Raw genomic sequence first — 10,784 nt, 5'->3', positions numbered from 1 at the left:
GATAGACTCATATACAAGACAAAGGGTACAGAAATCAGTGACAAAAGGGAATAAATCAAAGGGAGGAAAAAGAACCACTAAACATACTGAAACAGGTGCTCAAAAACTGCTGGAAAAAACACTGACTACTTACTTAGGCCCATGAATTAAAAGCAGGTGAACAGCTTGTCATCCCTGCGTCTTTGTCCTTTGCCCTGAGCCATTCTTTTTTGCAGGCAAATTGAAGCCATCTTGAAATCCACAAAGCAAACAGGTGAACGTGTCACCATGACACCAGTTATCAACAATTCATTGTAAGAAGGTCTGACCAGACCAACCCTGAAACAATGGGCTGAGCAACCACCTCTGATGCCACCCCACACGTGCTCATGATTGGGTTTGTTTAACTGCATACCTCACGCCCTGCCCCCCTTTGTCTATGTAAACCTATAGCTCATAGCTGACTCCTGAAAATGAAGGTGGGCTAAAATGTGTCTTCCCATGGCTGCCCATGCCATATAATAAACATCCTTTCCCTACCATTACCATGTCTCTTTCTATGGCATGTGGCGGTGATGGCCAGATCTGACTCGTGGAGTTCCTGGAGTTTGGTCTAGGTCTACAACTGCTCCACGACAGGAGCTACAGTGTGGGAATACCTCATCTGTTTGGCAGCTTCACCATTCATTAATAAAACCAAGGATGAGATTAGCCAAAAAGGCCTCAGCACAAGAAACAGGTGTTGCCTTGTCCTCAAATTCCACGCAAGTCCTTTCTCACAGGGCAACCTGCACCACCCTAGCTCACATCGCACATCCCTGATCCACAGGTCTCCAGAAGTTCTCAGAGATGCAAAAACCAAAATGAAAGTTACCTGCTCACTGAAGAATATGTGCTATATAATTCCATTTATATGCACATCAAGCTGGCAAAAATAATCTGAGTTAGCAACTAGGGAGGTGGAGACATTAAGGAGGCCTGGGTTCTGAAGGGTGGGCAGTGTTCTTTCTTGATGTGGTGCCAATCACAGAGTCTTGTGCTTCTTCACTTTGGAAGATTTTAGGGAGCCCTGAGTCTTATTTCAATAAGAGTTCACACACAAGAAAAAGTGAGTGGAATAAAACACTTGTGGACAAAGAAGAGAAATACCTCTAAGCCACAGACATCAGCATTGCAAAGGCAATAAAATAAACCCAGCCAGGTGCCAGTGGCTGATGCCTGTAATCGCAGCTGCTCAGAAGGTTGAGATCTGAGGATTCCAGGTGAAAGCTAGCCCAAGCAAGAAAGTTTATGAGACTCCTATCTCTAACCACTAAAAAGCTAAAAGTAGAGCTGTGGCTCAAGTAATAGCGTGTTAGCCTTGACCAAAAAAAAGATTATCCGGGCCCCAAATTCAGCCCCAGTACCAACACAAAAATTAACCCAAAAAAGGAAAAAAGAATAAAGATTACAGATAAAAATAAAGATTGCAAAAGAATTTTTTTTTTGTTTGAATTCAGAGCCTGTCCCTGAGCTTCTTTTGCTAAAGGCTAGGACTCTACCACTGGAGCCACAGTGCCATTCCAGCTTTTTTTTTTTTCTGTGTATATGGTGCTGAGGAATCAAACCCAGAGCTTCATGCATGCTAGGCAAGCATTCTACCACTGAGCCACATTCCTAGCCCTACAAAAGAATTTTTAAAAAAATCTATAAATTATGTCCAGATTTCACATCAACAAATTTGAATACGCAAGATAGATAATCTTGTAAGATAATATGAATCAAAATTGACTCAAGAGTAGGTAGAAAGTCTGAGTATATGAACAAAAGAGTTGAGGAAGCCAAAGTTTAACCCCAAAATAGGGTCATATGCTGACTGCATCAATAGGTTTTACCAAAAATTCAAGGGGAGGACTATGTCTAGCAATGAAATTATTACAGTAACCAGAGGAAAGGAAAGCAGAAAGGTAAGTCTATTAAATCCAGTATAGCTCTAGTGTTAAAACATAACAGGGTCAGGCAAGAAATTACAGCCTTATTGTTCGGTGAGTAGACTCAAATCTCAGCAAATCAAGTTCAGCATTTATTAATAATAGCTTACCAGGACCTTGCTGGTATTTTCCCTGGTAAAGCAAAACTGGCTTTACAAGATTCATGATATAACTTTATTAAAAGGAAAACACTGGCCAGGGACACTGCCCAGTGGTAGACCACTTGCCTAGCATGCACCTGCTCCTTCCATCCTCATCACTGGAATCAGTCAATAAATGGAAAGCCTCATAGCATTCTCAACAGGTGTGAAAAAGCCATATGATAAAAGTCAAACATTGTTTTGTGAGAAAAAGGAGGAGGAAGGGATAAAGGAAGGAATTAGCAAACCAGAAGTATAAGCAAACTTTCTAGAGTTGGCAAAAGGTATATACTAGAAATTATAGTAAACATTACAACCAAATGTGAAAGATCAGAAGACAATTAGAGTTAGGAGCAAAATAAGAATACTCATGAGGCCCAGCTTAGTGCTATAGTACCTGCCTAGGAAGTGCGAAGCCCCAGTACTGCCACACCCCAAAAAAGCCTTTTTAAATACAAACCATAAAGACCAAAATATAAAAGACATAAGAAAGGCACTGGTAGCTCATACCTGTAATCCTAGATTCTTAGGCGGCTGAGATCTGAGGATCATAGTTCGAAGCCAGCCGAGGCAAGAAGAGCATGAGACTCATCTCCAATTAGCCACCAGAAGACCAGAAATGGAGCTGTGGCTCAAAGTGGTAAAGCCAAGTAAGAAGGTGAGGCCATGAGTTCACGCCCCAGTACCAGCACACACACACACACACACAAACACAATAAATATAACTAAACCAGAAATGACAGTTTGGAGCAGCACTTTCCAATAGAATGTTCTGCAGCACTGGAAATGTTTTGCCCACTCTAACATGGTACCTTGTACAACGTGGTAACCAGATACTTGAAATGTGACTAGTGCAACTTAGGAATTGTGTTTTAAATGGAAGCTAATTGAAATATACACTTAGAGTTCATGGTCATATGTGGCTAGCAACCACATCATGGCCAGCACTAGCTTGGGAAAATTATTTGCTGACCTATAATCAACAAATGACTAATATCCAGAACGCAAGGATTCTGCAGCCCCGATGCAGAGTTTTCACCTCCCCAATCAGCAGCAAAACACTAGAGTGCAGCATCTTTGCTGCCATTGCACCAGCTAAAATGGAAAAGGCGGGTAATACTTCTGCCTGATAGTATACATAGATGTATGGATTTGAGCAAGCACACCCAGAGACATATCCCGAGGTTCTGTGCTAATTGAAATTATCCTTTCCAACTAGCAATTTTGCTCTAGATATTAAACCTAAGAAATACATGCATGTGCAAAGAGGAATGCCCAAGAATACACACTCAAATGCTAATTGTAATTAGCAAAAAATAGGGAAAAGTCCTATAATATTTATTTACAATAGTTTTCTAAAGTATTTATTTGTTTACTGCCAGTCCTGGGGCTTGAATTCAGGGCTTGGGCACTGTCCCTGAGCTTTTGTGCTCAAAGCTAGTGCTCTACCACCTTGCACTACAGCTCCATTTCTGGCTTTTGGGTAGTGACTTTGAAATAAGAGTTCCTACCCAGAACACAGATGTTCCTACTTGGGCTGTGTTTGAAACAAAACCCTCAGATCAGCTTCCTGAGTAGCTAGGATTACAGGTGTGAGCTACTGGCACCTGGCAACAAGAGTTTGTTTTTGTTTTAGTTTTTTAATGCATAATATAAAAAAAAACATAACAATTAAAAAGATTGAATATATATATATATAATATATATGTATATATATATATATATCCCATGAAAAGATTCCCAAAACATGTTAAAAGAAAATTATATAAATAACCTGATCCAGTTTGTGAAAAATAAAACTGAGGGGCTGGGATGGTGACTCAGTGGTAGAGTGCTTGCCTCCCATACATGAGGCTCTGGGTTCAATTCCTCAGCACCATATAAGCAGAAAAGGCCGGGAGTGGCACTGTGATTTAAGTGGTAGAGCGCTAGCCTTTAGCTGAAGAGCTCAGGGTCAACGCCCAAGCCGAGTTCAAGCCCCACAACCAACAAAAACAAAAAACTGAACCAGGCATCAATGGCTCAAGTCTGTAATCCTAATTATTCAGGAGACTGGGATCTGAGGATTGTGGTTCAAAGCCAGCTGAGGCAGGAAGTCTGTGAGACTCTTTGTTGTTGGTGTTGGCTATGGAGCTTGAACTCAGGACTCAGGGCCTGGATGCTGTGTCTCTGAGCTCTTTTCTCAAGGCTCACGCTCTACCATTTTGAGCCACAGCACCACTTGAAGTTTTCTGTTAGTTAATCGGAGATAAGACTCTCATGGACTTTCCTGCTTGGGCTGACTTCAAACTGCAATCCTCAGATCTCAATCTCGTGAGTAGTTAGGATTACAGGCATTAGCCACCGGCACCCAGTTTCCTTGAGACTCTTATCTCCAATTAGCCATCAAAAAGCTAGAAGTTAATCTGTGGCTCGTGTGGTAGAGCACAATCCTTGAGCAAAAAAGCTAAGAGACAGTGTCCAAATCCTGAGTTCAAGCTCCAGAATCAGCACACAAAAAATAAAATAAACAATGTCCTTGTATACATGTGTACTTACATGATCTAGGACAATGGCTACCATCCCAAGATGCTGGTCACCCCCTGATATCATATGAACCGGTCAGAGTGAATGAAGAGGTCAAAGATGATCTCTACTTTATGTGTGTTGAATTTATATAGATGAGAATACTCAAACATGACAATCTTAACATCTTCAAAACTTTTTAAAAAATCTAAAGAAAAGCCTTAGGATCAAAGGGTCCTGCTCCCCTCCATGGCCCAAGGGACCATCATGGTACACGGGGTCATGGGAAAAGCTTGCCAGAAGCTGGTTTCTTTCCTGACAAAACAACTCCAGGGGCTGGGATAGAGCTCAGTGGCAAAGTGCTTGCTTAGCAAGTAAAATGTTCTAGGTTCCATCCTCAGTACCAAAAAAGAAAACACCAAATAAATACATACATACATATATACATACAGTTAACAAGCCCTCCAACCCTCCCTGGCTCATGCCTGTAATTCTAGCAACTCAGGAGGCTGAGATCTGAGGATCATGGTTCAAAGCCAGCATGGGCAGAAAAGTCTGTGAGACTCTTATCTCCAATTAATCACACACACAAACACACACACACACACACACACACACACACACACACACACAAAACCTAGAAGTAGAGTTTTGGCTCTAGTAAAGAGGTAGCCTTGAGCCCAAAAGCTCAAAGATAGCGCTCAGGCCCAGAGTTCCAGGACTGGCAAAAAAAAAAAAAAAACTCCAGAATGCTTGCTCTATGCTTGGTCATGAAAAATCATTTCAGTTTAAGAGTCATAATTTGAAAACAAAAGTAGCTATTTAAATTATGCATTGGCAGGAACTGAAAACCCATGCATAATGAGTTGAATTGATTTTAGGGCTGTTTTCTCAGCTAAAATGAAATGTTGGCCAAGGGATGTGTCTGGCACTAGGGGTCCAAATTGACACTTGTTCGTGAATCCAAGATACACTCACACAAGAAGGGACAGCTGTCCCTGAGTGACATGGTATCTGTTCATGCTCCCGAGTCTATGCCTTGCCAGGTTAAACTCAGCGCTGACCTGCAGTAGGTGGCTGGTGGCTTCAGGACACCGGATCAGAGCTTTCTCTCATCCACCTGCCGAAAGGCATCCAGGGAATAGAAAACCAGCACAGGTCCCAGCAAGCCCTACACCTGAGAAACGCAGTGAACTTGAACTTCAACCTGCCCCACAGCGTATACCCTTAGGGCTCAGAAGGGACCTAGGTAAGAAAAGGAAACTCCTCCCTCAGAATAAAAGAGAATATTTTAGCCAGCCAGGGTCTCATGACTACAGGATGCTGAGATAGAAGGATTGTGTTTTGAGGCCACCCTAGGCAGAAAAGTTCATGAGACCTCCCCCCCCCCCCCAGTTGGGTACACACCTGTCATCCTAGCTATGTGGAAGGCTGAGATTCAGAAGACTGTGGTTCCAGGTAGCCCAGGTTGAAAAGTCCTTAAGACTCCATATCAACAAAGGCTGCCACCTCCTAGCTACTCAGGAGGCTGAGGATCATGGTGTGAAGTCAGTCGAGGCAGGAAGTCCATGAGATTCTCATCTTTACCAAAAAGTTGAAAGTGGAGCTGTGGTTCAAGTGGTAGAGAACCAGCCTTGAGCAAAAAAGGCTAAGGAGTAGCACTGAGGCCCTGAGTTTAAAACTCATACACACCCACACATACACACACAGAGAGAGAGCTGCATGTCAACCTTGTCATCCTAGCAACCAGCTGTCCACCCAGGCAGAAAGCAAGACCCTACTCTCAAAAATAACCACCACAAAAAAGGGCTAACATTTTTGTGTGTGTGGCTCAGCAATAGAGAAATTGCCTAGTGAGCACAAGCCCGGAGTTCAAATGCCAAGACTGCCAAAAGAAAGAGAACATTTTAAATGGCTCAGATAAAGTAACTGTTACATTAAGACTGCTTGGGTACTCGGAAGTGGCGCTGTGGCTCAAGCAGTAAAGTGCTTGCCTTGAGCTGAAGAGCATAGGAACAGTGCCCGTGCCCAGATTTCGAGCCCCGAGACCGACAAAAAAAAGAGAGAAAGAAAAAAAGATTGCTTGGGCACTAAGTGCATAGTGCCACCAAACTGACACTTAAAAAGGTTAACATGGACTGGAAACGTGGCTCAGTGGTAGAGTGCTTGCCTAGCATGCATGAAGCCCTGGGTTCAATTCCTCAGCACCACATAAACAGAAAAAGCTGGAAATGGCGCGATGGCTCAAGTAGTAGAGTGCTAGCCTTGAGCACAGAGAGGCTCAGGGACAGTGCCCAAGCCCTGATTTCAATCACCATGACTGACAGAAACAATTAATTAAAAACATATGAATTAAAAGAAGTGAGTTCTCAATTATCTGACAAATGTGGCTACCAAGAAGGTATCATCTCTGAGCTGAGCAAGCAGGCTCCCTAAGGGGAGGAGCACGGCTGAGGCTAGCCCCACTGCCACCTAGGTCAGTTTCTGACTCTTCCCTAAAATCACAAGCTGTGCGGGACAGCACTGTGGGAGGACCAAGTCCCCGGCAACCAGAGCCCCCTCATGCCCTAGTAGGATCCTAATGGGGCTTATCTGGGTAAAAGAAGGTCCTTGGGCCAAACTATTTGCTAGTACATGTAGCACATATTCTAGGCTTTACGGTAATCACCTTAATGTCTGTACCAAACTGGCTCCTAGTTTCAAAGTGACTCAGCCCAGCCTGCTTTCCATCCATCACGGTGCTCCTTTCTATCTATCAGTGATGCTCCACTTTCCATCCATCACAATGCTCCCCTTTCCATCCACCAGTGCTCCCCTTTCCTCCACCATGCTCCCCTTAAATCCATCAGTGCTCCCCTTAACCCATCAGTGCTCCCCTTTCACCCATTGGTGCTCCCCTTTCCACCAGTGCTCCCCTTTCCATCCACAAGTGCTCCCATTTCCACCCATCACAGTCCTCACCTTTCCACTCAAAAAGCTCCCTCTGGAGTTTGTTGCTAACATTTATCTTTTACCCAGTTACAGCCTGACTTTTGTCCCAGTCTTGGGAGATTCTCCTGGGAGGGCCAGTGGCTTTCCCGGTGGAAATGGGGTCCATGGAGCAACTCCCCTGGGAGGAGGGGAGGGAAACAGAAACTTGAGTGGCACAGGGGAGGGGGAGGGGAGGGGCAGGGCTCCCAGGCTGTCTGGCCCTTGCAGAAGGCCCAGAGATACTCTACAGCTTGGCCATACAGGCCTGTACCAAGAGCAGGGGGCGCTGCCCACAGGTGCTAGGCCGCTACAGCCGGGTGCTAGGCTCTGGCCAAGAGCACGTGACCAGGTGTGAAAGCTTTCCACTCTAGGTAGCACTTGCCTAGATACCAAAATTCCCTGCAGAGTGTCATCAGAGCCAGCACAGCTGCTGAATGACCCCTGGACTCCCGGCCCAGCTCTAGGGCCCTGAAGATACTCCCATATCATAGAGCTGGGTTCAACCAACTGTCCCACCCAGAGGGCCAGGCTGACCCCAGAACTGCCTGAGCACTCAACTCTAGCAGCTAAAAGACAGTTTGAGCCAGGCACTGGTGGCTCACGCCTGTAATCCTAGCTACTCTGGAGGTTGACTGATATCTGAGGATCTCAGTCTGAAGCAAGCCAGAGCAGGAAAGGCCCTAAGACTCTTATCTCCAATTAACCACCAAAATGCTACAAGTAGAGTAGCAGTGGTAGAGCATGAGTGGTAGAGCATCAGCCCTGAGCAGAAAAAAACAACTAAGAGACCATGCCCAGGCACTGAGTTCAAGTCCCCAGTACCAGCACCAAAAAAATACCTGGAGGAGTTGTGAATGGAACTCTGTGGTCAAGTGCTGCACAAGTATGTGCAAGCCCTGAATCCAATCCCCAGAAACATGCACGCATGCACGCGCGTGCACGCACACACACCACAGAAACATCTGGAAGGCAGGCCTACCCTCACATTTCTTCAATCAGTGGCCCTTCTTTCGAAGGCCCCATCCATAAGCTAGCTACACCTTAGTTCTAGGGCCTCTCGTGGCCAGCCCCTCTGTGAAGAATATGCCAGTGGTCCAGCCCAGTTCATCCATCCAGCATTTATCCCCGCTACCCTTGCTCCTCTTTGGAACATTCCTGACCAGGTCTGTGCAAGCGCAGCATAGCAGGGGAGAGAGAGAGAACATGTGTGATTTGTGCCCTAAATGTGCATGGCACCAACGGGCATGCGTGGCTGTGAGCTGTGGCTCTGAGAAGAACCACCACGGTGGGGACTGCTTCTCCCACAGGTGGCATCTGGTCTCACCCACCTGTGTCCCCTTAGCCCCAAAGAGACTCTAAGCCAGATCCAGGATGCTTGGGGAAGGGGCTCTTCTGCCCCCACTGAGCTAGAAGTGGGGGGCAGGCATGTGAGAACTGAAGTGGACCCCGAGATGGGGCCCAAGCTGGTCTGATTCCTTTTTGAGCTTTGCCTTTGTTTTAGGGATTTCAGACTCGGTGGGCCTAGTTCCCGGAATGAAAAACATGCATCTGGTCCCCCTCCCCTGAACAACCTAACCCACCCTGGACTGTTGAGTTAAAGACTGACCCATAAAACAGACAGGTTGGAATCTGGCTCCAACTGGCGACACCACTTGTTTACAGTAAACCCTGCCTTTTGCACACCAAAAGGTAGACCTTGCTATTTCAAACCAAGGTGATAGGCTGGTTTAAACAGCCATTACAAACAAACTGTAACCTCATTGGCCACCTGTGTGTGGTCTGGTATGACTGTACAATCTTTTGTGTGTGTTACCATCCCACTGGACACCTGAGGCTCAACCTCATAGATTTTTGCCTTGAAAAACCAAAGCATGGGGACGCTCCGGGTTGCAGTGTCAGCTCTCAAGCCTGTGCTGCTGCCCTGACTGGTCAGTGTAGTAACCTTCTCGATAAAGTTGCTTCTTGTTTAACAGCTTTGTTGCGGTGGGCTCTGTCACTCCGGACAACTAGGTGGGCTTGCCTGCCTGAGGAGGGGTCTTCCCACTACAAGAACCTACTCACTCTAAAGAAAAATCACTTTCTCTGGGCACAGAAGAAAAACACACCTCCTTTTGGTAAGTTCTGGCTCTCTGCTTCTGAGACACATAAATGGTTTCAAAAGCTAAACAAGCCTCCAGCCAGTTTTGCAGTTCTAGAGCCAGGGAGCATCTATTTGAAATGTCAACAAAGAGGAAGGGAGGAGGGACATCCCTGGGAGGGGAGGACCCCTGACTCAGGGATGTGCCTCCCTCATAAAATTATGAGTTAATTTTCCTTTGGAAAGGGCGGCCTGGTGAGTGTAGGATGCGCTGCGTGTGGCTTGAGGACCAGCCCGTTTACGAGGTACACGGGCAATGGGTTCCTGCCGGGTTCCTGCCGGGTTCCTGCCGGCTGTGACCGGCACAGGGTCCTTTGGGCTGGCCATCTCAGCAGGTGGTCCAGATGTCATCACATTCTTCTAATGCTTATTCAGAAACCTCCTTTCTCTTTCTCAAGACCTTCACCTTCCCAGAGCTGCTGGGTGTGAAGTAGATTTGATTTTCAATTACTTCCCCTCTGGGGATCCATCCTCCATCTGGTGTGTTTTCTGGGCAGCTGAAGCCCGCTGGGGGCAGCAGAAAGAGGAAGTACCGCCCACCTGAGAGGCTCCACTGCCCCCGGCTCCTCTCTCCTCCAGGCCCCATTATGTGGCCTCCAGCATTCACACTCCCTGCCTGGAGTTAACATCTAACCTCTCAGGCCAATATCCTAGCTACCCTGGAGGCTGAGATCTGAGGATCATTGTTGAAAGCCTGCCAGGGCAGGAAAGTCTGTGAGACTCTTATCTTCAATTAAGCATCTCCACCACCACCCCAAAAACAGCCAGAAGTGGAGCTGTGGCTCCTATGGTAGAGTACTACTATATGTAGAGTGTTCAAGCATAGAAAAAACTAAGATCACACCTAGGCCCTGAGTTCAGGCCTAGGACCAAGAAGGGTGGCGGAGCACGGAGATGCGCTCCTCTGAAGTCCACAGTCTGAGGCCTATGGGAGCACGGGCCAAGGGCCCTGGGGCCACAAACATGGAGCAAGGACAGAGGCCAAGACAGCATCTGCAACACACCTAACCCAAGACAACACCAGAGTCGTGTTTGCCTTCCTGGCTCCCAAGAGCTGTTAAGACCCAGAGTCTCCTCAGGTAG

Source organism: Dipodomys spectabilis, unplaced genomic scaffold (assembly GCF_019054845.1).
Source record: "Dipodomys spectabilis isolate Male_0828 unplaced genomic scaffold, ASM1905484v1 ptg000034l, whole genome shotgun sequence".
NCBI lineage: Eukaryota > Metazoa > Chordata > Mammalia > Rodentia > Heteromyidae > Dipodomys > Dipodomys spectabilis.
This window is presented reverse-complemented; position numbering follows the sequence as displayed.